Here is a 24,475-nt window from a genome sequence, read left to right on the forward strand (position 1 = left end):
TAATTCATTACTATAGTTTTTCCAGTGGAATCTTTAGTTTCTGAAATTCAGCACCAGACAATGCAACCAGAGTTGAATGAAGATTTAAATTAATAGATTAATCCATAATAAAGAAAGTAACTTTGCATTGACATCAAGAAAATTTATACAGAATTCCATAATTTTAGCACATCAGAACGGGAGAAATACCCATTAAAAAATTCGAAGATTACAAATATGAAATAATTGCAACTAAACAAATGTGCCAATAATAATTTCTAAACATTTCTAAAATTAATACATTTTTAGGTATATACAAAATTCTGAACATTTTGCAAGAAGATATAGAATTATAATAACATACACTTAAATATAATATATCATTGTTATATATATTAGTAATTATGTTATATCATATCTAAAATATAACACCAGTGACCAAATAGGATAAAAATTCTCAAGGTCTTAAAATTTAGCATTATTATTATTTCTCAAAATTCAGAATATTTTAATCTGAAATTAAAATCATTTAAAAATATTTCCTTATTCTTTTATAATTTTTATAAATGTTAATTCGTAACAAATAATTAAAAGTTAAAAATTTCAGACAATTGATTTTTTTAAATGCACAAGTAATTCATTTCTTGTAACTTGTTTAATTATTCTATTCTTGCGCATTAATTCGGTTCAATTAAAAATTGCACTTAATTCTGTAAACACATGAAATAAATACATTGGAAATCAAGCGAAGAGACTTAACTGAGAATATAAATTATGTCTGTCTTCAAATATTTAAGAAATCCTTACGCTTATTAAATTTGAAAACAAAATACAGATTTCAATGAAGGTAAATTTTGTAGTTCAACCTATAAAAGTTGATTTTATTGTTCTTTAATGTTACATTTAATTAATGCATCTAATTTGTTGTGGAGATATATTGACTTAATATTGTTCGGCAACAAAAACGAAAAAATTCTAACAAAGTTTATACATTATGAACAATTTTAACAAAATACTTTAAAGATTTCTAGAAATTACAAGGTTACTTTATATATTCACTTTATTTCGATGAGATATTCATATACGGTTAGTTCAGTTGGAAGAGAAAATTAAGTTTCCGCTTTAACTTATTTCATAAAATGATAAAAATCAATTCATAAAAAATCTTTTCATTTCTTTATAATTTTATGAATGCAAAAATAAACCAATTACTTATTTAATCCATTTCCACTTTTAATCTATTTTAACATTTTTATTCGTAAAAGCTGACTTTAAATTAAATACAACGCAAGCAATGTAAATTTGAAGAAACATGAAATACTGAAACACAATGTTTCATAACCAAAATACAATTTGCATAAAACTAGAAACATGCTGAATAACTCAAAAAGCAAATTGAAAAACGATTATTCTAACAAATCATTTAATGAACATTTTTCGTATAATTCGATCATTACTTTCAAATCCGAAAGCTGGTTTAAATATAGTAACTATTTGGTTATACATATAATATAATGTTTTACAAAACTGCTCTAGAAGAAGAGTATTTGGTAATTTATCAAACTTCTATTACATTAATTTATAATATAAATTTAAAGAACATTTTGTGTAATAAGAATTTTCCAAATATAGCAGAAAAATCATTGTTCATACAGCTACGGTCCTTAAAATGATGGAAACGAGATGATTTTGTTCTACGATCCAATTTTCTAAGACTTTAAAAAAATGTACACGATATAGTGCATTTGTATATCTTGACGCAATCAGGGATTTTTATATTCAGATCAGTCCAGGAAACAACGAGCTAATGACGTATTCACAACATGGAAATATTTGAAGGCAACGTTTGTAGAGAAATGAAGTCCATGAATTAACTCACTATATTATTTCACTTTAACCATTGTGTAATGACAGGAATTATCCAAGAACAAGTTGCACATTTTTTCACAATCATCCTTATTATTCTGGAATCACGTTTTAAAGACGTGAAAACTTGAGCGCCATCTATAAAGAAATTGTGTAGATAAGAAAGAGTACACAGCAGTAGATTGTATAATATTCATTCTTTGAAATAAATCCATACGTATATCATAACACTTTATACAATCTAGGCCAGTATTTATCCAAACAAATTCACTTTTGATTTCAATATCTATGCAACCGCATACATACTTACCTTGTATTGAAATAGTTACTCAAGTTGTCGGCAAATTTACTGTGAATTTTCGGAAATTAAGGATGTGTCGTTTCGACATCACAATTTCCACTGGGGTGGAAATGAAAGGATTTCTAATTTCAATGGACGACCAACGAATATCTATAAAACAACAATAAAGAGCAGTTTAAATACCGGATGGTCATTAATTGTATTTTCATTAAAACGTCTTATTTCTATTGTAATTAAAATTCTACTTGCCGTCTTGTTATGACAGTTGGCTGTACAGACTAGGAAGTTTGCATTGTTATTTCTAATTTCAAAGAATACACACCAAGGACCAAAGAATATCTATAAAAAAATAAAGATGTTTAAATATCAAACGGTCATTAAGTACATTTCATTAAAGCATCTTTTTTCTGTAGCAATTAAAATTCTACTTGTCATCTTCTTTCCATGGTAGATGGCTGCACAAGCTAGGAAATTTGCTTCATATCTAATTGATTCACATGAATCAATTAAACCAGATTCGTTTAGAGATTTAGAAGGATCGCTGGTTGGAATGAAATATTATAAGAATCCATAAAAACTTAGAGATTTCAAGGTAACTAAACGTATTTTCGATACATTTGGGTAACTCCTACGTACATCAATTTTTCATATTCTATTGATACTCTAGGAATGGTTGAGACGAGAAAAGTTTAAAAGTTTTTGAAGTTTTGAAAGTTTACAGTATATTTGTTCGCACATTGCAAATCAAAATAATGCTGGAATATTTTTCTCTTGAAAATTATCGTTCATAAGCTTAATAAATCTATTTTTTTCTTATTCTATGCCCAAATCTATTAAAAAAATTTTTAAACATATTCAAGAACGAAACAAGATTCATTCTAAAAATTACAAACACAGAATTATGACAATAGATGATATAATGTCTGAGAATTTGACATTGAATTCTACAGGTATTGGAAGAAATTGATCAACAATAATCCTAAGACAAAAATGTTACTCTAAAGATTTTCCTCTTTGAAATTTTAATCTCAATGTCTTTCTGAACATTTTGGAATTCAATTTAGGAACAATTTCTCAAGAGTGCTTATTACATCAATTCCAGATGCAAGTATATCGAAATTAATAATTTTTTTTGGACCGACATATTAAATATTTACCTCTATTTATAAAAACAATGCATGTGCTGTAGCAGTACTCAATAGTGTTTCTTCAGACACAAGTCAAAATATGATTCAAGGCAATGAGTTAAAATACTTATATAATTTATACATAAAGCCTAGTTTTATTGATCACGACTTAAAATATTGTACAGATTTCTTGAAAATACTTTCCATTTTACATTTCAATATTAAAAACAAAATATTTCAGCTTCTTATTTGATATGTAAAATACATGTCTTAATACTTCGATTTCTAAGTTTAAGGAATCTATTTAAAAATTCGTTATCACTTCTTAAATATTTATTTCATGAAAATAAAAGAAGTTTCATATGAGTAAAAATTGCTGAATGAATTCAGTAAGCAATTCGATAATAGATTTAAAAAAAACGACTGTCTACATTTTAACACAATTTTCCCAATCATTTGATCATTACTTTTAAAACCAAGTCCATAATATATTTTGGTAATAAATACTCTACTACATTTGTACTGCTCTACAAAACTGCTGTGGACGAAGAATATTTCATATAATCGAAATTTCACTTCAGTTCTTTAATGCATACTACAATTTACAGTCGAGTGATTTATGCAATAAAAGTTTTGTAATAGTAGCAGAATTTGTTCAACGGATTTACAATTAATGCACATATGGTCCTTTAAATGGTGAAACTTAATTTCCATTGCAATGTTAGTATTTCTAAGATGATCGAGAATATATAGATGAGATAGGAAAGCTCTGTACCTTGATGTAAAGATGGATTTGTACCTTGATAATAGTCCAAGAAGCAGGTTATCAATGATATATTCTCCACCTGGAAACATTTGCAGCCAACACCCACCATCAGAATTTGGAGCACTTGTCGGTAATTTGACCTCGCCTGTCTTGGCCTGGAATTGCCCAAGAATAAATTGAACATCTTTTCACAATCATTGTTATGCTGGAAATACTCTTGCTATAAGCACATCAAAACTCAAGTGTTATCTGTAAAGAAACAAGTTGGGTAAAAAATGGACTGAACAAACCAATTAGTGAAAATGAATTAAAACGCATATTACTGTTATTTTGCTCACCCTAGGACAATAACCGAGGAATTTAACTGAAACCGAAATTAAATTGATTTGTATATTGATGTACTGTTCGTTTCAGTATTCGACTACCACTTTTCGACCAATCCATGTCATTAATGAGCTAGACGTGGAAGGAGGAACCGTTTCCGGAAGTCTTGTTTGAATTAATTTCCGCTCCATTAGATATTTTTCTTTGTTCATTTTTTCTACGTTATGCGAGTGTCGTTTCTGATAGTACTGTTTTATTTTATATCGAAATTGCCTATCGATGGTTAGTTTAAGTAGAAAAAGTAGCAAGTTGAATATTTTGCATATTGTTAATGATCGAGTTTACCCATCGTTATTAATCTAAAAAATATATAAAAAAATCAATAAAAAATATTTTAACATATAAGTCACTATTATTTTTTTAAAATTAAACTATCAAATTTTATGAATAGAAATCATCCATTTATTCAAGATAATTTAATGGTTTAGATTGTTAAGATCCCTCACAGTGAATAAAAAACTGCTCTATAGTATTTTATGTGAATTAGTACTTTTTTCTGACAATAAATCCGCAGTTTTTAAGCCTACTAAATCCGCGAATGATCCGAATTCACCTTATTGTTAGATGTAAACACCTCCTTTCTTATATCCTTTCACCCCTTTGACTAAATAAAGTCATCCTGACGTATACGTAAAAATGTGCAGGGATTTCAAATCCGAGAACGAACAATAATTGAATATAATATAAACTTGCCTTTCTTTTCTAATATTAATTCAAATTTATAGCCATCCGGTCTATAAAATATAGGAATTGAAGCAATAAGCTGTTTCGAAAACTCGTTTCCTACCAGGGGTGTCTTCGAAGTTTCGAGATCGCAAATATTTCTCATTTGTAAAAGAAAAACAAAGCATAGTTTAAGTATTAAATGGCCATAAATTACCATTCATGAACTAGAGATTTTATCCTATTAGTAATTAATATTCCACTTACCATATCCTTTCTATGAGAGATGGCTGCACAAACTAGGAAATATACCATGCCATTTCTTGTCTCCGTAAAACAACTTGTTCGGGAAGTCGCATCAGTGAAGAATATCAATTCCTGCCATGATGCCATTCTCTAATCACTAACTTTAAGCGAATTTGCATTGCTGCCTGTCACATGACATCAACAAAAGCAGAGTCGCTGATATTTGGATGTATCGGCGATTCAAATGGTAACTCAAGCCACTGTTAAACTTTAGACAAAAAATGTCCAATAACAACATTTAGATTTTGATTCTAAAATTAGCGAAAGTTGTCTATAATCATAAGGTCAACTCTTTCTATATAAAATGTCGATTATTGCTATTCTATTCAGTTATAATATATGCTTGGGGAAATTTCTGGCTGGATAGTCTCAACCATGTTTAGTAACAGCCATTGCTTCCATATATACCATACTATTTATATTCACTCGGTGATTATTCGTATTCAAATCCATTTATTGAAGATGGTTGTGAAATATCAGGTCTTTTAGCCATGCGTTACTATACAACTCATTATTTTGAAATTTATCATTCGGTTATAGTTCTGTAGCACATCCGAGTAATTCCCTTTCTTATTCAAATTACAGTCCTATTGCATTAAAAATTTCTAAATATTTTAAAATATATATGATGGGACAGTCTTACAACTGACAAACAAAGGACTGCAAAATCATCAGATCAAATAATATCCGAGAAACTAGAAATGAATTCTACTGGTATTGGAAGAAAAATAGCTTCATTTAAAAAATTACAAAAAATTACTCTAAAATTTCAAAATCCATGTTCTTTTAACTTAATTCTTTTTAACATTTTAAAAGGTATTTTTGTATAATTGCGGAAGAATAAATATTTCCTCAATTCCAAACAGAAATATACCGAAACTACCCATTTTCTGTAGGAATAGATAATGTACCAATATTTTTATCGTCAATTATAAATAAATATATACATATAATACCAACTGTTATATCCATTTCATTCACAACCAGAAGCTAACTTGGATCATCTTTTAAATTACACGCATTATAATTTACGTTACAGTAAAGTTTTATTGCTAATAACCTTAAAATATATAAAATAACAATTTAAAATACTTTTATATCCTTTTCAGTATTTTCATATTTCATTAAAATGTACATTTTAAGAATCAATTTTTTTAGAATCGGAACACTAAAAATATCCATTACAGTCCATTTCTTTCATATAATCTAATTTGTAAAGTGTAGATTCTAATTACCTGTAGAAGCAAGTGCTGTTTGAGAAATAAAGTTAAAAATACTGAAGAAAAATCTTATAAATAATGATAAAATGAAACTATGCCGTGATTTTAATTAGCTATCGTCCATTTCATGTTTAATTGCTCATTTACCGAAATTTCATTTTTTTAAAATGAAAATTGAACTTAAAAAACTATTGCTGAAATCGAACCGAAGACTATGGAATGCAATTCTTTTGTATTTGGTTTAGACGATGCTTGCTTCAAATGATTTTCTGTAAACAAAGCAATATTAAAATGCTTTTTACATGTGCCGATTACTAGATTCCGCAAAAGTTATCAAAACTTTGAACCGTTTGTGAAAGATTATTTGCAGATCTGGATTAAGATTAAAAAATAACGAAAGTCACAAATAATGTCAAATATTTATATTAAAATTCAATTATTCTTTCCAATTATTCAATACAACTTTTGACTGAGTGGCTCATGTAGTCCCCAATAGCTATAAAATAGTACCTAACAGATAAAATTAATTCATGCCTTCGTCAAAAATGCAGCTGCACTACTGTAAAAATTACTTCTATAAATACAACGTCAGACAACAGATGTAGAGTATGATTTGTGATAAAAATTCCAAACCGTTTAACTATTAAATGTTTGTGACAAAAGGTTATGAAAATTTCTGTAAATAGATTTGTTTTCACACATTACTATATTTTCCCACAGGCTTTAAATTTTAGCTTAAACTCTTCCCATTATAGAATGTGGTGCTTATAATAATTAAGGGACTTCAACTATGTTGCGATACGAATTGAAAATTAGTTATTTAGCTAATTTGTTAACAGATTTAAGTTTAAAATGTTATTTTATAGTGGAAAATTTTCATTCTATATTAGCAGTGGAAATCGCAGACTCGCCTTTAAATAAGAAGTGTAAAAACTCAAATATGTTATACTGCCAATTTCTCCTGAATCCCTTTTTGCAAAATTTAAGTTTCTTACACGCTAGTGACGAATAATGTTGAGCTATTTTTCTCAAAATCCTTATTGAATTGTGCATGAAAGATATTTGTTTAGCTATGCCCTAAATAGATTTCAATTTCAGCATTTTCGATAATTTTTGGATTCAATTTAGACCAAATTAAAATTAATTATTCAGTACTTTGATATCAGTTATTAATTCTTTGATATAAATTTCTAACTGCACATTAAATCATTTCTGGGAGGATTTAAGAAAAATAAGAGTGCAAGAAAGTTGTAATAAATCGATTTGAGCTTTAATAAATGAAATGGGTATAATAAGACTTCAATATATTTTTTGTTTAGTGAAAGAGAAAGCTAATATTAACCATCATAGCTTTGACATTTGAAATACAGATCTTGTAATAGTCTAGAAACATTTAAAAAATACTGATCGCATAGAATTCTTCGTAACAGACTTGCATTATGCCGTTTCCTAAGTAGTAAAGGATGGGGATTTCTTGATAAGAGAATGCAGAATGCTGCGGATATGCTTGCACTATTCTGTTGATTGTAATCCATTTATAAAAATACCGTTACAAAAAAAGAGGAGAGAAGCGCGATACTTTAAACAAGGGTCAATCTTATCAAATTGTGCAAATGTCTTCCAAAGCTAGTTGCAGCTACAGTATGTTTTGAGAATATTCTTTAATTATATACTTATTTTCTACCAAAAATCGATTCAGCTATATACATTAAACTATACAACTATTCTATATATTACACTACCATACACCTATATTCTATATAGACACAAAACTATACACTAATTATACAATACTAAAATTAGAGCAAGAAATGAAAGAATTAGAAGCCGTTAGAAGTTACATTATAATTGTTTATCATTATTTATATGAAAAAAATGCATCCATTTGATTTGATCTCTAAATATAATCTGATAAATTGAAAACAACCAAAGAGGAAATAACATTCTCAAACTACCAAAAGTATGTCTGCATCTCAATTTATCCGTTTGAAAATAATACTTTCAACACTTCATAAATGGGATGTTAATACAATAAATCTAACTTAAAGACTAAACAATTTACTTCAATTTAAACATTCCATTCGGTAACTCTTTTCTTATTTTTCCTTCCACACATCACCCAATACAAAAACACAGAACTTGCACATTCTGCACATAAAACTTTCAATATCCACTTACAGAATTTCCATCCACTCCACTGCATACATACACTAGATCCACATATTACTCATCACAACACAACACTTTCCACTAGACTCATGCATTACTCATCACAACACAAAACATTCCACTAGACTCATGCATTACTCATCACAGCACAAAACATTCCACTAGAGTCATGCATTACTCATCACAACACAAAACTTTCCACTAGAGTCATGCATTACTCATCACAACACAAAACTTTCCACTAGAGTCATGCATTACTCATCACAACACAAAACTTTCCACTAGAGTCATGCATTACTCATCACAACACAAAACTTTCCACTAGAGTCATGCATTACTCATCACAACACAAAACTTTCCACTAGACTCATGCATTACTCATCACAACACAAAACTTTCCACTAGACTCATGCATTACTCAGTAAATAGCAAAACTTCTAGATTCACACATTGCCCATTCCACCAAATTACAAAGCTTTCCACTCGATCCACACATTGCCCATTCCACCAAATTACAAAGCCTTCCACTCGATCCACGCATTGCCCATTCCACCAAATTACAAAGCCTTCCACTCGATCCACGCATTGCCCATTCCACCAAATTACAAAGCCTTCCACTCGATCCACGCATTGCCCATTCCACCAAATTACAAAGCCTTCCACTCGATCCACGCATTGCCCATTCCACCAAATTACAAAGCCTTCCACTCGATCCACGCATTGCCCATTCCACCAAATTACAAAGCCTTCCACTCGATCCACGCATTGCCCATTCCACCAAATTACAAAGCCTTCCACTCGATCCACGCATTGCCCATTCCATCAAATTACAAAACCTTCCACTCGATCCACGCATTGCCCATTCCATCAAATTACAAAACCTTCCACTCGATCCACGCATTGCCCATTCCATCAAATTACAAAACCTTCCACTCGATCCACGCATTACCCATTCCATCAAATTACAAAGCCTTCCACTCGATTCACTCATTACCCATTCCTCCGCAGTGCAAAATCTTTCACTAGATTCACTCATTACCCATTCCTCCGCAGTGCAAAATCTTTCACTAGATTCACTCATTACCCATTCCTCCGCAGTGCAAAATCTTTCACTAGATTCACTCATCACCCATTCCTCCGCAGTGCAAAATCTTTCACTAGATTCACTCATCACCTATTCCTCCGCAGTGCAAAATCTTTCACTAGATTCACTCATTACCCATTCCTCCGCAGTGCAAAATCTTTCACTAGATTCACTCATTACCCATTCCTCCGCAGTGCAAAATCTTTCACTAGATTCACTCATTACCCATTCCTCCGCAGTGCAAAATCTTTCACTAGATTCACTCATTACCCATTCCTCCGCAGTGCAAAATTTACACCAGTTCACTCATTACCCATTCCTCCGCAGTGCAAAATTTTGACTAGACTCCACGCATTATCCATTCCACCATAGTACAAAATTTCCACTAGACTCCACGTATTTTCCATTCCTCCATAGCACCAAATTTCCACTCCACTTACGCATTATTCATTCCACTATAGTAAAAAAAATTCAGCTAGACCCAAGATTATTTATTACACCACAATACAAATTTTTCACTAGGCCCACTCACCAAAAATTCCAACGCAAAGCGAAACTTCCACCATACCCCCAACTTTTGTATTCCAGCTCTACTGAAAATTCCCACTCTATCCACACATTCTCTATGAATCCATTTCATAAAATTCGCCCCACAATGCACAAAATTTCAGTTTACTCCATTTGCATTTCAAGCTTCTACTAACACCATAAACACATGAGGCTTTGCGCACCTACATAATATCCATTCCAAAAAGTTGGTTGAGATAACTATACAGATTCTATGCATTCCAAAACCGGCCACTGCCACCAACTAAACTTTGCATTCAACAATACGTTGCCCATACGTTATTCCACTATCAAATAATAACATTCCCGATTTTAAATCCCAATGCTGTAAGACTTCCAATCTGAAGATGTTAATTTAATAAAGATGGAATAATAAAGAAAACATTTCTCATTATTAAATCAGTTTATAATTATACAGATTTTTAATAAATTTTCCTTATATGAATTCAGATTACTTATTCGTGTCTTTTTAATTCGATGCAAATCGATTTTCCATTCGCTTAATATCTTTTCATTACTGAAGTCCGAAAGACCATTTCTCTATTGTAGCGATTCTATAAAAACTATTATATCTAAGATAACCGAATTTCTAAGTCTGGGTAATATATAATAAGGCTGCTGAAGTAGACTTCGACAGATTCAACTTGATGCTTTTTTTAAATCATTCTCGAAAAATTGTCTATAAGCGGAATAAGCAAGGTTCTATCAATTTTTGTTAAGTAGGCCCTGCTGTGAAAAACGTGCATTTCTATTAAAGAATAATCTAACTGATAAAGAAATTAATTCTTCGTCAATCAAATCCAAATTGAATAGATGGAAATATAGATTAGGCTTAAAATCTAAATATTAATGGAATTGAAATTATCAAGACCTATCATTTCGAATTTCTAACATGCACAGTACGATAAGTTGTGAAGAAATAAATATAATCGCCAGAACCAGGTAACTGATATACGGAAGAAGTTTACAACATAAAGCTTTGTACATTTTTGAAATTATGTCAAAGTAGTTAGCAAATGGTATTACATATCTGAATTTTATTTCTTTAGTTTTTATGCCTCATTTCTGTTGCATTTATATACAACCAATCTTAATTTCCTATAATATAAATTGGAAATTTTCTGCGATAAAATAAGTTTATACTTTAAATGGAAATACTTTGAACTAACTAAAAGGTTGAAAAATTGCTAAAAATGCACGCCACAGAAAAGTTTTAATATATTTGTTAATTCATATGTCACTTTCTGGTACTGAAACATTTGACTAAAATTTAAGAGCTAGATTGAAAGAATTACGATGAATGCGAAATTTTATATTCCGTACTTTTGTCATGGTAATTTTATATAACAAAATTAACCCCAAACCCAAGGATTTTGCCTCCTGAAAACACGTAATATATATTAATAAATGCGTGACAATGGAAGTATGAGCGAACTTTATTATCTAATTATGTCCACAATTGTATTCATAGAATGACCCGTGAAGGCAGAGAATTTGGTTTCTTTTGTTAAATAGCCATCAGAAATTACATGAGCCACGTTACGAAAAATAACAAAATCAAATTTTTAAACGTTTTGAGAAAATAGAACATCAGTCTGCAGTCTTCTTACAAATAATTTCACGCCTTTTTCAATTTTGTAAACGAATGATTGATCTGGCGATTTCCTAGTTTTATTAGATTTATCCCTAATCGGGCGTAAATTTGTACTGGCATAGCTGACTTGTCACTTGAATTACGACCTTGATTAAAAAAGAATAACGTGTGGTCTCCTATCTCACTAAACGCTTGCTAACTTTCACGATGCTTGTTCAAAGATTGCCATTTTGGATATAGGGAAGAAAAAAAGAGTGCGCTTAATCATTCCATTTACAACTTCAGTGGTGCAATTAAAGTATTGGAAAATTGCGTCTGTTAAATTAAAATTTCACAATGCTTTACTTTGAGAGCATACACTTCTATTAACGGTTTTGTCTTCAAAAAATTAAACCCTACATTTTATATATGGATAATTACATGAACTAGCATTTTAATAATAAAACAAAATGCAAAAGGAAACAATCAACTAAGATAAATTTTACATTTGCTTTATATCTGAAAAAATACATTTATGATTTAATAAATGGTAGGTTTAGCTAAGTTTATATTCATGTGAAATAAATTAACATAGCTTAAGATATTAAACTTTGTTAAGACATAAGCATGACAATCGTGAGAAATATGTGAAGGAAACATTTGAGATACCGGTGCAAAATGATATTCAGGCACTAGAATTATTTTTAGGAAAATAAAATGATTTCCTTACTAAATTATCACGACGAAATATTTAAGACGAAATTTGTAAAATATACTGATGAGTTCTTAGAATTAAGTATTAAACACGTTTCAGAATTCAAAACTTACTTCGGAAAATTTATTGAATTCATTGTAACATTGTATTTCTTCCAATTGCAGTTGAATTCATTTTTAATTTCGCAGATATTTTTTTATCTGAAAATTTTACCACACTTTGTTAGTTATTTTGAAAACTAATGAAACCTAAATTTCAGACTATTTAAAAACATTTATATTGATTAAGATCTTTATATTCTAAACGAATTGGAGATACCTACCGAAACAGTCACAATTTCTTAACACGATTAATTGAAGGTCAGAGACATTCGCAAAAGTTTCATATTCTATCTGGGATAATATAAAGCAAAACATAATGAGATATCGGTCGCATTGGATCATTTCTCTGTGGATTCAAGTCTCACAATTTGAAGCGTAACAAGTCCTTCTTATGAAGTCACAGCACCGTAATAAATGGTAAATTAATATTACATACTTGAGTGTTGCAGAAACTTCAACTCATTCACAACATAACATTTTTTTCTCTTGAAAAGTGGCGGCTGAAAAAATAACCAGGAATCAGTAACAGAAGCATTTTGGATTCAAACTAATTTTGAAAGAAATGTGATATGAAAAACAGCATATCATAAAACCAAATTCTTGTAAAAGAAACTCAATTACGCAAAAGGTTAAAATATTTTATCAGAAACTGCAAATGTTTATGCGCAAGTATTATTCTGGTACAATATCCTTTCCAAAAATAAACTATGTTGAATATTTAAATAAACTTTGCATTAAGAATTAAAATTCAAAGAAAAATATCATGAAGAAATGGGACCTAAAAGGAGGAAGAACGAAGAAAAATTCTAAATCAAATGCAGTGTATAACATTCAATATTTTATAAAAATGAATATATCTGTAAAATTGGAATACAATGGAATTAAAATATTGAATATTTAATTTTAATCATAACCAAGCCAATTAAAATTAGTCTATTATTAATGAAATATCGAAACTATAGCTGCACGGCTAGTGGTTCTATTAAAAGTAAATATTAGCAGGCAAGTCTTCAGGGCTCAAACTAGTTAAAATAACATTATCTAGGGTTTAGACAGATCATATCTGTGGCGCAATCAAAACTTTTATTATAAGCATTTTCAGTTTTGATGGAGTTTCCCAATTTCATAAAACCCGTTTTCAAACGCACTTATCGGCAAAAGGCATAGTGATGCACTAAAATTCAAAACCCAAAATATTTTTATTTTTTATTTTCACTACTTAGAAAATGTAATAACTGCGCTGATTCATTCATTTTATAACATTTCATTTCATTTAAAAGTTCGGTTTAATATCACCTGAATGGAATGATTTAATAATGTCTCCAGTAAGCATTAACTTGGGTTAAGAATTTAATAAATCCGGTAGGCATTCTTCATCTACGAGGTAAGTGCATTGAAAACAAGCGCTAAATTACATATTAAACGTAATTTCTTTATTCTGAAACTTCTTAAAATTACATTTGTCAGGAAACCAATACTTATTTAATTCACAAATTATCCAATCAGAAATTTTAAGAATAATTAAATATAAATTTAAAGAAACCCATATTAAAAATTACAGGCTTATTTTGTAATTGCATCTAAGCCAACTATCTAAATTCAATTATTCGAATACTTTCAGCAGAAAATGCGTATTTAAATATAAACAATATACTTTAAAAAATTATATTCTTTTTAATTAAAACGCCAGTAGTAAGATTTATAATTCTAAAAATAACACTTCACTTAAGAAATACAATACATAACGTCTCAAATTCCGTATAAATAGGGAATCCATAAGTCATTCAAAAGGCAGAACATTTAATTGTGTATAATTTTTTTTGTTCCATTATCTGTGGTTTCCCGATTAAAATTCAATTAAACAAGTTGTTCGATTATCTTTTTTACTACATAATTTAAACTAATTTTAAATAATTTAATTAAAACTAATTAGCTAACTAACAGTTCAAATTAAGTCCATATGCTTTCATTGAAACTGATTTTGAAATATATGGAATGGCATTTCTTAATGTTTTTTAGAATTTTAATGGCCTTGCACTTTAATTTTCGTTTACAATGTCTACTAAGATTATTCACTTTCATAATCAAATAAATCGGAATTTAGACAATCTTTAAATATATGCAATTTTATGTAAATTTTTATGTTTAAAGTAGAAAGGCGCCTATTTGACATTCAAATCTGCTTGAATTTATCATTCCGAGTTCCTTTTTCCTTTCAGCAAAATACACAGAAGCATCTAAAGATTTAACCCCGTTCATAGAGGGCGGCATTTTCGAATTGCGTAAAATCTTTTGGAGTAATTTGTGAATATTACATGCCAAGTTAAGTTCACAAACTAACCTAAGCGATAGCAGAAGAATTCACCATAATAACGGGAGTATATTAAGCTATGTCTATGAAAAAAACTATTATTTACACATTGAGCTATCAGCATAAATTATAAGACTATGGTCCAAATTTGTTTATAATATTCGGTACACAACCAGAATTTTAAAACCGAAATTGATAAAATGTTGATAAAAGAAATGTTTTATAGTTAAAGACAGATTATCTGATCAGACACTAAAGTGAATTTATAAAAAATAGAAATTGCAATTTCGATGACATACTGTAACCGATAATTCGATACTTCTATTGAGAAGTGCGAAACAATTTTTAAATATTAATTTTCTAAAAAATACGCCGATTTTTATGTTATTCTCAAAGAAATATTTATGGAAATAGTCTAAAGAAACTGAATATTAAATTGGCGCTAGTCTACGAAACTCAAAGAATGCAATTTTATTCATAAGCATGTTACATCTTATTATAAAAATCTAAACATTTCATTCATTTTTAAAAAATATAATTTAAGTTCTATATCTGAAACAATTACCAAGACTTTTTCAATTCAATTTTTAACTACACGTCTGTAAATATTTTTTTCATAGAATAAAACCGTTTTGTCAAATATTTTGAAATTTCAAGTATAATTGGCATTTTGGATAAGAATAAGAAAACAAAAGATATATTTTCAGACGTGAACTTAGAAAGCTACAGATATAAATCTTTAAAATTGAAAATATAATTATTATATAATGTCTAATAAATAATTATAACAATTGCGATTACTTTAATTTCATACAATAAAAAAATTTTCTTTATTTCCAAGAAAGATAACTTGAAACTACTTGCAACCAACTGTTCTTGACTAATTTCAATTTAAATATATCTTTCAAAGCAAACTTCTTCAGGTTTTAATAAATTCAAAAGTTAATATAAATGTTTCCATATATTTAATAAAATATTATTCAGAATACTTACCCCATTATTAATAATTTTCTTACTTAGACTTAAATATTGGCAGATTTATAATTACTGCAGCAGCATGCATACAGTATTCAACTTTGCACATTATGCCCTAATGTTTAACACTAAAATTTAAAAACCAACGCCATAAAATTCATTTCCATAATATCATATGCCAATATCTTAAATTATTATTGCAGATATTCACGCAAAATTATTTAATCTTTTCTCGAAACGAAAATAACACAATTAACCAAACTTCTCGAAGAAGCATTTGATAACTTTCAAGCATAACTAAAAAATATAAATTACAGCTTCCAGTTGACTTCAAATTCTCATACGAATGAGATTACCTTGCTTAAGAACGGAAAGCAATCATAAGGTATCTGGCATTATCTTCTTCCAGATGTCTATTTGGCATGGGTGTCAAAATGACAATGACAATAATATGAAATATTTGGATTCAAACGCTAATTTACATTATGAGATTTACATTGGCTTCATAAACTATAGGAACGAACATATGATTTGATTTTGAATAATTATTAATCCATATTAAATTACCAGGACACTATTAGAACTATCACTAGCGTCACAACAAATCATGTCGATACTGCTTCTTTCAGTATTGGCATGGTGGTCGGATGTGTCTAAAAAGAAGAAGAGATATCACCAGCTCAACAACCTTCAATACAACTTAAGAATTAGAAGGTTTAATTTCTAACATAATGTTTTGTTCTCCCTGTTATAAAGTATATTTGTTTAATGAGAGGGGGTTTAATTCATGATTATTTTACTTTAAAGTTAACATTTCAAATTTACATCAGCTGCTCGAACCTGGAAGGAATTGATACGAAAAAAGAAGAAAGATATTAGGTCATTTCTGCAAGTTTGGAGCATATTTAGAAATAAAATGTTTGGTAGCTTTCATCGATTAATATAAAAAAAGAAATGAACTGGACAATGGAGGAAAAGGTTATCTATCGTTTAAAATCAAAATAAAAACAGAAATATAGTCTTTTTTTAAAGTATCCAAACCCATATCTGCAGCAACACAAGGGTTAATAAAAATATTAATTTAGAATTCTTAAAAAATGGGTTCAGTTTAGTTTATTGAAGGGTTTTAACATTTTCTTAAGCTCTGCCGAATCAAAATTTGACCAGATTTGGAATTTAGATAATGTGACTATGGTTTTGACCTTTATGTGCTAAGTTTCAATTTTCCATCGATATAAGCAGTTGGTGGTAATGTTAAGCAAAGATGAGTACAGATTGGATTAGGCCTGGATTTTCTCTAATCTTGTGATCTCGATTCCTAATCTATTGTTCTTAAGATTCAATAGATGAAAGATATCCATCTTCTTGTTTTCTTTTTCTTTAGCTAAATTATGCTTGTATATCAGATTCAAAGCAATAAAAGTGGGTTCATTCCTTTCATGGACTTTCCAACAGTCTAGACCTTTGAAAAGATACTGATTCAGAATTTTGACACTGAGTGGCGCTATAATCAGTCTCATAAAGTATTGCAGGGTCGCTTTACAATACCAAAATATCATTTTTGTCCTTATGAGTTTAGAGTTCTGAAGTCTAAGAAAAGCTCTAAATATTGGTCTTTTATTAAAAGAGTTAACTTTTGAGATTCTAATAGATATTATTCTAATCCCGTCTTGTATTTTAAGTTAAATTATTCTTGCAAGTTATGAAAGAGTGATTTACTCTTTTCATTAGTTCGATTTCAATAATATTCTAGTTTAGTTCAGTTATATTAACGTCCCCGTTTGGAAGCCTCAGTAAGGTTATTTGTGAATGGACTTCGTAATTTTGAACCTCGTACAGATGATTAAAGACAACACCTGTATTGGAACCTTTCCATGTCAAGCTTCCGTCTCACACCAATAAGATAGGATTTTGTGCATGATGTCACATTTAATGTGTTATCGGCCTGCGTACATGTCGAAATCTTTCATGGAATCGAGTCTCGAAGCCCGGCCTTACCACTAGGCCACTGTTGCGTTCAGTAACATTCTATATTTTCATTTTAAAAGTAATCTAATACATTGTAATAATAAGAAGTGATAAGCATATTTTGTATTCGCTAAACAAGAGTAATTGGAATTGAAACCATATTTTTCTGTGCAAATCAATATTTTTTTATAACTTCTGTGCAGCTGCAGATAGGCCATGGGGGTTTGGAAAACAATGGCTATAATTCTGTCTTATTTTCGATATTAAATAAGATGCTATCTTTCACTCATACGTTCTGGTTCTTTTCAAAATTATTTTATTGCATATAAATAGGTGAAATTTGTCAAGAATTTCTTTCGGTTTTCTAAACTTTAACAAATAACGATGAATCATTTTTATTTATATATACTTAAATAATTAAATAGGTGATGTGATTTTAGAATTTTTCTTTGAAATTGAAAAAGTAAGGATTCAGGATTATTTTGTTAGTCAAATGCGCTTTATTTTTTACCTGAGGTGCACTAAATATTAATTCGGCATTCGAACCCTCTCATTCTTGGATAGTGTATAATGTCACCTAGTCACGGCTTTGACGTCGTCCAAGTTATTTGAAATCTGTTAAAAATGAAGCCATTATTTCGATTGCACTGTTAACCGTATAGGCCATGTGAATCTTCGTCTGAATCCAGATACTTCGTGTAACAGTTTACTTTAGTAATTGCGTCAAACGAGCAATAATTTTGTGTATATTTTTGAATGCAGATGTTGCTGGGTAACTCGAAGCTGTTTTCTAGTATTCATTTGAGATTCAAAAGATCGCTGTCAAAATCTACTTCGTTCTTACAGCAGCACAAATAGGTAAAAATATTCCTGAACTTCATTTGATATTATGACCATAAGAATTCTTGCTTTTAACTATGAACTGTGATTCATATTTTATAGTTATGTTTGAATAGTACCAAACCCTTCCTTAATATAGTTAAGTTTGAATCCATTGTGAGTTTCTTTGTTTTAGAAATTGTTTAATATTATTGTGTGAATACCTGTAATAATAATTTCATCTTGACAAATGGATTCATGGAAAATCAATTATATTGAATTGGTTTGCTAAATATGAATGCAAAACATTTAGAACATTGACATGCAAAGATTTATATTAGATGTGTGTGTTGACATGCTGCATATGTTAATTACTAAATTGCAAATTACATCTACCAATCGAGTACGTATTTTACTTCAAAATTATATTAAATATATGAATAAGTTAATGTGAGATATTTCATACTTTAAAAATAGTGAGGAGTATCGCCTTAAAATACGTCTATATTGAATAATGATCTGGTTTGGCATAATCTTAATTTTTTTTATCATAAAATAAATATGTTTTTTTCTAAAACTCGGGATATATAATTGATACTTTTCTGCAGAGACTGATCTCTTTTGAAAAAGCATTTATATTTTCTATATTAAAGATTTGATTCCAAAGTTTTCAATGAAAATTTCAAATCATATTTCCAAACATTTCAAAGGTTTCTTTTTTGTGCTTTCTTATTAAGAATTTTTTTTTTTCTTAAAATGAGTTACAAAGTATTAGATTATTGATACGTTACTCAGAAATAAGCTGCATTTGAAATATTAATGGCCATTTTTGTGATATAGACTTATTGCAGTTTTCAAATGGATGTTGGAAATTAAGCGTGTTATGTTTCGTAGAACAGAATTGGTGAAATTATTCGATTTTTTTGTCAGTTGCAGTTCTTTCCATAAAATTTCTGTGTGAATTAAAAAGTAGACAATTATAGAATTGAATTTAATTTCATTATTTACTAATGCAATTTAAATGAAAGCATTTTTGAGAATTTAAATACAATTGTAAATAATTACAATAATACAATGTAATACAATTTAAATACAATTGTAAATAGAATTTAATACAATCACATCAAACCCAATCCAATACATTATTATTTCCCTATAGTTGAATTTAAGTTCTTTGTTTACTCTACAACTGAATTAGGCGGTACTTTTCGCTTCATAAATGGTGCTCAACTAACTCTGTATTATGTTTTAACTTCAAACTCGATATATAACATCACTGAGCGATATAATTTCAGTTTCGTTTAAGTGACAATGTGATGCACTTATATAGGGAAAATGGACACGGCTCTGTAAAGGTTAAATATAATTAAGATGATTGACATTTGTCAAGCGTATGTAATAAGTGATAAGGCTTGTATTAAATTGGGTAAAAAATTTTTTTCTCTCTAAAGAATTTGATAAAAGCTAAACTTATTATAGAAAAATTACACATTCATAAACACATGCGCATACTAACACATTCATATTTGGGGCAGATTTTAGTCTCTTAAAATTCCTAATTTCCAAGATTGGGACGAGTAAACTCGGAATTTTTAGCCAAAGAATATTTCCAACATATATTATCGATGCTGCATGTATTGCATGTATTACAACATACAAATTTAACAAATTATTTTTTAAATCAACAATTTTTTTAAAATGTACTATAAAGCATTTTAATGTATTCGCATTTTAAAATTATGACATAAATTGTCGGCAATCTAATCTTTTTTTTTTTTTTTTTTTTTTTTTAATTTAGCTTATTTTCCTTTGAAGTCTAGAAGTTTATTTCTGTTGCCGAAATATTTCGATTAATTAAGAAAATCATAGTTACCTTTTTTAAAAGCGTAAGTTATAGGGCACAAGAACTCGGGGGAATAAAATGCGAATAAATTTGTAATACCTGAATACTCAAAAGGTTGCAAACTGTTCTGCCGAAAACTTTAATACCACCCCCGAAACTGTTGAATTCTGATGAATACATTTAATAGATCTTGTTGTTTTGTGTATGAAAAATCCTTTCGGGAACTAGATCCTTTGTTTTCAGCATTGATAGTTTCTGAATAAAAAGTCCGAAAGGTAGAAATTCAATCTAGAATCTGTTAAAAAAATTTTTAATCTCTTGATATCAGATGATTTTAATAGAAATTAATTGCTGCCCATTCAAATATTTTCGGGTAAATTTGAAAAAAAAGGATTCAATTTCCATGTGCTAATGCATCCAATGAGTTTCAATTTATCAATGTTTGAATGGAACAAAGAATGGTTTATCCAATATTTGATGCTTCAATTGGACTGCAGACAAATATTAACCAAAATAATTTTCCTTTTTGTAAAAATAACCTAACCACTTCTAAAATATATTTTTAATATACTGATTGCTTAATTTTTACTATTGAAAAGTTCATCTTATCATTTTCTATATAAAAAATAGAAATTTCATTAATTCATTGAATACTTAAAACGTACCTTTATTTGTGTACCGCAACTAATTTCACATGGAAAATATGAAATTGAAGAGAAATGTACGTGTTTTTGTTTTTTTTTTTACACCAGGGGCAACATAATAAGAATTGTGATAGGGCCATGCTGATTCAAACAGTGTAAACAAAGTTTTGAAAATGGTGTCAAACAAATGTGAAATTGATTTTTTTTTATTATTATTATTAAAGGTTCCTTCAGCAGCCATATCCATACGTTCAAGAACCGAATTTCTGATTCTAGGTAATCTTAAATATAATATAGTTTTTATAATACTGTTATGACAATAGAGGTATCGTATTTCAGTATTGAAAAATAAAAAAAAACCAGTGGCATCTCATTCATTTTAAAATTGAACAATAAGGACCAATATTAAAAGAATTGTGGATTAATATGAAGACTTTAAACAGATTTTACATTTCAACTATTTTCGTGATGATAAATGTTAATTTTTTGAGAAAGATTAAGAAAAAGCATAAATGCCTGTATTTTTTTTATAAGTAGCTTAGTAGATTTGTCTTAGGACTCTCTAAACTGAAATGGCCTTGCATGTACAGGAACTGTCATTAAGTTAAGGAAGCGTTAAATTTTTCACCTCTCTCGAAAGATTGAGTAGTGTTAAAATGAAGAATTAAATTGGCTTTTAACAAATTTCCGATTCTAAAAAAATAATGGGAAATACTGAATTCGACTTATTTCTGTTGGAGCTGCCGTTTCAAAATCTACTTGGATATTTCTTCATTATAATTAAGCTCTCATAGGTAGCAAACATTATTTACATCTTCAAATGGAAAAGCACTTTTCCATTTGAGGTTAGAATGCGTTTGAATACTGAAAGTTTAAAGAAATGGAATGAATTGCGATTCATTGAGAATCCTATTGGGTTTGAAAATCACAGAGATGTCACTGGTAAAAATATGACTTGAATAATTCTGAATTTCAGTTATCTAATATATTAGTAACACAAGAAAAACCTTTGAATTTTCTTAAATGAAAGTGCTGCTTTTATCTTTAACTATTCGCATTTAACTAACTATTTAACTATGAAAGTGCTGCTTTTATCTATTCGAGTTGGGTAAAACGTTTAGATTCGTATTCTTCCATCATCTGGATTTAAAACTGAGTATGCAGTTATTAGGTAATGTTGGAAATGAAATCTTAGACTGAACCAAATTGTAGTAGTGTGTAGTTTTCTTCGATTTCGACGGCAGACTTATCGGGGCTCTCGTCCTTGGAGTAGAACTATCCCCTTCTTGATCTATTTGGGCCACGGCTTTTAATATATTGTCATGAGTTTGATGTAAGGCGATGGTAACTTACTTCTGAAATGGGGAATTTAGTGGTGGGCAGTAAAATGAATGGAAATTTATAATGTTGTTGTTATTGCTGTTACTATTTTTAATAATGATGGTCGTAGAGATTGATAGATCCACATTGAGGAAACTGAATTTTTATACAGTAATGAGTAATGTATGGAGTGGATGGAGATTTTCGTAATGTTCGTCATAGTGTGTAAAGTTTTGTAATGCGTAAATGTGTTCTGTGGTGATATGAAAGGCGTAATATGCGATGGGCAGCACGTTTTGCGCTGTTGTAATTGGCGTGATGGCGCAGAAGTATTGGCAAAGGATGTGGGGGACAATGCATGAAATGAGGCGAATGTGGACGTTTTGTGCACTAGTGGTGTGTAGTGCATCAAATGTGTGTAGTAATTTGTGCTGTGGTGATGGGTAGCATATATAGCTTAATGAGTGTGGAAGTTTTGTGCTGTGGTAGTGGACAATGTCCGATATGTGGTTGAGAGAAAATTATAAGCGGTGATGATGGGCAATGTACAAAGAGTAGTGGAGTGGAAATTTTGTACAGAAGTTGCGAGGGAACTCGTAAAGTGCATTTAACATGGGAATTTCGTGAGTCATGTTGGGCCATTCGTGAAGTTCAGTGAGTATGGGATTTGAGTGGCGTTAAGCAATGCATGGCGTTCAGAGATTATGATATTTGAGTGGCGTTAAGCAATGCATAGCGTTCAGTGAGTATGGGATTTGAGGGGCGTTAGGCAATGCATGAAGTGCAGTGAGTATGGGATTTGAGTGGCGTTAAGCAATACGTGAAGTGCAGTGTGTATGGGATTTGAGTGGCGTTAAGCAATACGTGAAGTGCAGTGAGTATGGGATTTGAGTGGCGTTAAGCAATACGTGAAGTGCAGTGTGTATGGGATTTGAGTGGCGTTAAGCAATACGTGAAGTGCAGTGTGTATGGGATTTGAGTGGCGTTAAGCAATACGTGAAGTGCAGTGAGTATGGGATTTGAGTGGCATTAAGCAATACGTGAAGTGCACTGAATATGGGATTTGAGTGGCACTAAGCAATACGTGAAGTGCAGTAAATATGGGATTTGAGTGGCACTAAGCAATACGGGAAGTGCAGTGAATATGGGATTTGAGTGGCACTAAGCAATACGTGAAGTGCACTGAATATGGGATTTGAGGTGCATTAAGCAATACGTGAAGTGCAGTGAATATGGGATTTGAGTGGCACTAAGCAATACGTGAAGTGCAGTGAATATGGGATTTGAGTGGCATTAAACAATACGTGAAGTGCAGTGAGTATGGGATTTGAGTGGCGTTAGGCAATGCGTGAAGTGCACTGAGTGTGGAATTTTTTAGTGATGTTTGGCAATGTGTGTGGAAGTTTTGTGAGCAGTGGGGCGCATTGCATGAAGTGCAGTGAGTGTGGAAGTTTTGTGAGCAGTGAGGCGCATTGCATGAAGTGCAGTGAATGTGGAAGTTTTGTGAATGGCGTTGGGCAATGTGTGAAGTGCAGTGAGTGTGGAATTTTGAATGATGTTGGTTACTGTGTGAAGTGCAATAAGTATAGAATTTTTTTTGGATTGTCATGGGCAATGTGTATGGAAGTTTTGTGATTGGTGGTGGACAGTGAATGTGGAAGTGTTGCGGGTGGTGGAGAGCAGTTGCGTTGGTGATTGGCTATGCATGATACACGATGGAGTGAAAGTTTTATGTTGTGGTCGTGGGTGATGAGTGAAGTGTGCTGGAGTGGAA

The 24,475-nt window shown here is 30.2% G+C and overlaps 1 long non-coding RNA gene across 1 annotated transcript; it reads right to left on the reverse strand.

Moving 5' to 3' along the window:
- Positions 1-4,172: 4,172 nt before the first annotated feature.
- LOC129957669 (uncharacterized) lies at positions 4,173-16,361 on the reverse strand. Its single transcript, XR_008782804.1, has 3 exons — positions 16,126-16,361; positions 13,043-13,321; positions 4,173-4,288 (listed from the first exon to the last, which is right to left on the reverse strand). It is a non-coding gene; the product is annotated as an uncharacterized LOC129957669 (long non-coding RNA).
- Positions 16,362-24,475: the final 8,114 nt, after the last annotated feature.

This window comes from Argiope bruennichi, chromosome 11, assembly GCF_947563725.1.
Source record: "Argiope bruennichi chromosome 11, qqArgBrue1.1, whole genome shotgun sequence".
NCBI classification, from domain to species: Eukaryota; Metazoa; Arthropoda; class Arachnida; order Araneae; family Araneidae; genus Argiope; species Argiope bruennichi.